The sequence below is a fragment of the Arachis stenosperma genome, chromosome 3 (assembly GCF_014773155.1).
Source record: "Arachis stenosperma cultivar V10309 chromosome 3, arast.V10309.gnm1.PFL2, whole genome shotgun sequence".
Classification (NCBI taxonomy): Eukaryota; Viridiplantae; Streptophyta; class Magnoliopsida; order Fabales; family Fabaceae; genus Arachis; species Arachis stenosperma.
The window spans coordinates 43,722,725-43,726,967 of record NC_080379.1 but is presented as its reverse complement, the minus strand read 5'-3'; the positions used below and the strand labels follow the sequence as shown (position 1 = coordinate 43,726,967).

At 35.1% G+C, this 4,243-nt stretch overlaps 1 non-coding gene across 1 annotated transcript; it reads left to right on the top strand.

Annotated features, from left to right (window-relative positions):
- Positions 1–1,365: 1,365 nt before the first annotated feature.
- On the top strand, positions 1,366–1,472 carry LOC130972149 (small nucleolar RNA R71). Its single transcript, XR_009083344.1, has one exon. It is a non-coding gene; the product is annotated as a small nucleolar RNA R71 (small nucleolar RNA).
- Positions 1,473–4,243: the final 2,771 nt, after the last annotated feature.

Sequence of the window (4,243 nt, the reverse complement as noted above, 5' to 3'; positions counted from 1 at the left end):
TACATGTTTTAGGTATTGAATTTTGTATATGGATATGTGATGTTATGTATTAGGTGTATATATATATATATATATATATATATATATATATATATATATATATATATATATATATATATATATATATATATATATATATATATATATATATATATATATATATATAAGAATTGAACCATATTTGTTGAAATTGGAGGCTTGGAAATTGGTATTGGTTGTTGGATTTTTGGTATAAGGGCTTGGAAATCTTGCCTAGTGGGTTGTCTCGGGTAATACGTAGAAATCAGCCAAGGTGTGGTTTAGGTTTCTCGTATTTAATATATAATATTCTGTGAAAACTTAAGAATAAATAGAAAACCCTTAAGCGAAGCGTTAATGAACTTCCTTTTCAACTAACTCTTCATTGGCCTTGGTCTCAGAGCCAGCTACTTTACCACTTCTCAATTGAATAACCTTGCAATCTTCTCCTGGGTTCACCACTGTATCACCTTTAAATGTACTTGTAGACCTCTCAAGTAATTGCTTGCTCAGTTGGCCCATTAGCACCTCTAAGTTTCTAATGAGGCTCTGGTTTCCTGCATAACTTGTGCTTCCGTACTTGCCACTTGTCCACTTATCACGGTGATAGCCTTGCATTCCTCTCTTGGATTTGGAATTATGTTACCTGAAAGGCTATTAGTGGTCCTCTGATTAATCTCATTAACTTTTGTGGCTAATTGACCCATTTGAATCTCCAGGTTCTTGATGGATGCTCTGGTTTCTTGTCTAAAACCTGTCAATATTGCTTCCAAATCATTGTTCTGTTGGAAATCGCCCTGAGAACTATTGTTGAAGTTCTAAGGTCTCTGAGATTGATCCCTCCATCCAAAATTTAGGTGATTCCTCCACCCTTGATTGTATGTCTTAGAATATGGATCATTGTTGGGATTCCTATGACTACTCCCCATGTAATTCACCTGTTCAGAAGAGGGTTGAGCATAATCATAATTATCATTTTGCATAAAGTTACCTGCCATGTCATAGGAGACTTCCTGTGGTGGATTTTGGGTGTTGATAGCTGAGACTTGCATGCCACTCATCTGTTGATTAAGTAGATTTATTTGCTGAGACATCAGCTTGTTCTGAGCAAGAAGAGCATTAACAATTTCTACTTCCAGCACGCCTCTCTTCTGAGGGGTTTCAGAGTTCACAAGATTTCTGTTAGATGAGTATAAATATTAGTTGCTTGCAACCAATTCAATCAGCTCAATACTCTCCTCTGGTGTCTTCTTCTTGTGCAGTGAACTTCCTGCAGAATTATCTAAGCACATCTTGGACATTTCACCCAAGCCTTCATAAAAGATGTCTAGTTGTGTCCATTTGGAGAACATGTCTAGAGGGCATTGCCTAGTCAGTAGCTTGTATCTCTCTCAAGCTTCATACAGAGTTTCACCATCCTTCTGTCTGAAGTTCTAAACCTCCACCCTAAGCTTAGTCAGCTTCTTTGGTGGGAAAATTTTAGTAAGAAACTCAGTAACAACTTTGTCCCAAGTATCCAAACTCTCCTTGGGTCGGGAATCTAGTCATAGCTTTGCTCCATCCCTCAGGCAAACGGGAAGAGCATGAGCTTGTACACCTTTGGGTTTACTCCATTTGTCTTTACATTATCACAAATCTGCAGAAAATTAGAAATAAATTGATTTGGGTCTTCGTGGGGAAGACCATGATACTGGCAGTTCTGTTGCACCAGGGTGACTAGTTGTGGCTTCAACTCAAAGTTGTTCGCAGCTATAGGAGGCATCACAATACTTTTGCCATAAAGATGTGCATTAGGAGCAGAGTAAGAGCCAAGTACTCTCCTTTGATGCTCATTCCCATTCAGGTTTGCCACATTGACATTATCAGTATTATTCGGATCCATAGTGGATTCTGCAGCCTTGTAAAGTCTTGCTTGTTGTAAACGCCGCCTGAAAGTCCTTTCAGGTTCAGGATCAAAGTCTAAGAGATGTTCTTTGTCTCTATTCCTACGCATAAACAAACAGAAAACAAGAAAAGATGAAAATCTCTACGTCAAAGTGTAGAGAATTTCCAGTGAAGTAACCTGTGTAAAGAAATAAAAATATTTTTTATTTTTATTTTTATTTTATTTTTATTTTTAATAAAAGAAAAAAAGAAAGAAAACGAAAAAAGGGGAGAAGGGGGTACGAATGAAAGACGAAAGAAAGAAGAAAAGAATTTTTTTAAATATTAAAAATAAAATAAATAAAAAAAAGAAGAAAAAAAAGAAAAAAAAAGGTACGGCGTAAAGGGGACGGGGGAGTAAATGAAAAAGAAAAGAGAAATAAAATAAAAAAATAACGTAAAGGAAAAAAAAATTAACGTAAAGGAAAAAAAAGACAAAATAACGTAAAAAAATAAATGCAAAATAAAAATAAAAAAATATATATATATATAATAAAAAAATTATCTAATCTAAGCAATCAAACAACAAATAGTTGTTAATTACTATCAAATTCCTGGCAACGGTGCCAAAAATTTGGTGCGGTAATTTATAACCCACAAACTAACCGGCAAGTGCACCGGGTCGTACCAAGTAATATCTTACGTGAGTAAGGGTTGATCCCACGAGAATTGATGAACTAAGCAACAATGGTTTAGTGATTGGCTTAGTTAGACAAATAGAAAAGAGTGTTTTGGTATTCAAAGAGCATTAAACAGTAAATTAAAAATTTCAGAAAACAAGCAGCAATGAGTTGGGAATAAAATATGGAGAAAACAGTTAAGGTTTCAGAGTTATCTATTTTCCGGATTGATTTTTCTTACTAACTATTTTAATCATGCAAGATTTAATTCATGGCAAACTATATGTGACTAGACCCTAATTCCTTAGACATTCCTAGTCTCCTCTAAAATTCATTAACTGCTAATTCCTTGGTCAATTAATTCCAATTAGAAGGTGATGATCAAATTCCAGTTTATATGCCACAAGAATTCTAATTATCCAAAAATAAGGGGATTATATGTTACGTATCCCGTTAAATACAAACAATTAGAATTTCAGGATAATATGTTTTCAAGCTGTTGTTCAAGTATAGAGCTTTTCCAAGTTATACAAGAACTCAACTAGAACATGGGTCATACTTCCGTTCCACCCAAATTCATAAAATAAAGAACGAAAACAATTATTGAAATATAAATCAAAACATGAATAAAATTAAAAAGAGCAAATGAATCAATCCATACAAATAGACAGAGCTCCTAACCTTAACAATGAAGGATTAGTTGCTCATGGTTCAGAGAAGAAAACTAGGATTGTAAATTGGAATGGAATAATGTTGTCTAGGGAAAGAAAGTTTCTCCCTTTTATATCTAATCCTAATAATTTAAAAATCTAATTTCAAAAATTAAAATTAAAAATAATAATATCTTTTCCTAAAAATAAGATTTGAATTTTAATTTGAATTAATTAACAAGTCTTCAGTTGATGGATGGGGATCACTTGTTTTGTCCATTCTGCAGCTTCTAATATGTGTTTTCTGGGCTGGAAATTGGGTCAAAACAGCCCAGAAATCGCCCCCAGTATTTTTCTGCATTTTCTACACGTGGCGCATGTCACGCGTACGCGTCAGTCACGCGTACGCTCGATGGTCTTTTTCGCAAGTCACGCGGACGAGTCGGTCACGCATACGCCTCGCTGAACAAATCTTCAAATCACGTGTATGCGTCGCTGACGCGTACGCGTCGCCATGGAAGGCTCTAAATCACGCGCACGCATCAGTCACGCGTGCGCGTCGCTCCTCGATGCCATCTCCTTTGATTCTTGTGCTGCAGAAACTCCATCAAATCTCGCCGAATGCTACCTAAAATAAACAAAATTGCAAAAGACTCAAAGTAGCATCCATATTGGCTAAAATATAATTAATTCTTTATTAAACTCAACAATTTATATGCAAATTCACTAGGAAAAGATAGGAAAGATGCTCACGCATCACTCATCAAAAATAGAAAATACCTTTCGACCTTGAATAGCTCGAAAGGAGACTCATTGCTGTTTGTTTTGAGTATTAAAAGACCTTGTCAAGTGGAAAAGATAAAAAAAAGACTCTCAAAGAGATCGGAAAACCAAGTTCACGGCTAACAAGCTGGTAATCTTAAGAATGTAACACCCTAATATTCAAATCTTTATGCTCGAGTCATAAGTCATTGATATTACGGTGGTACGACTCTCAGGTAGATTTTTAATATATAACTATAAGTGTAATTG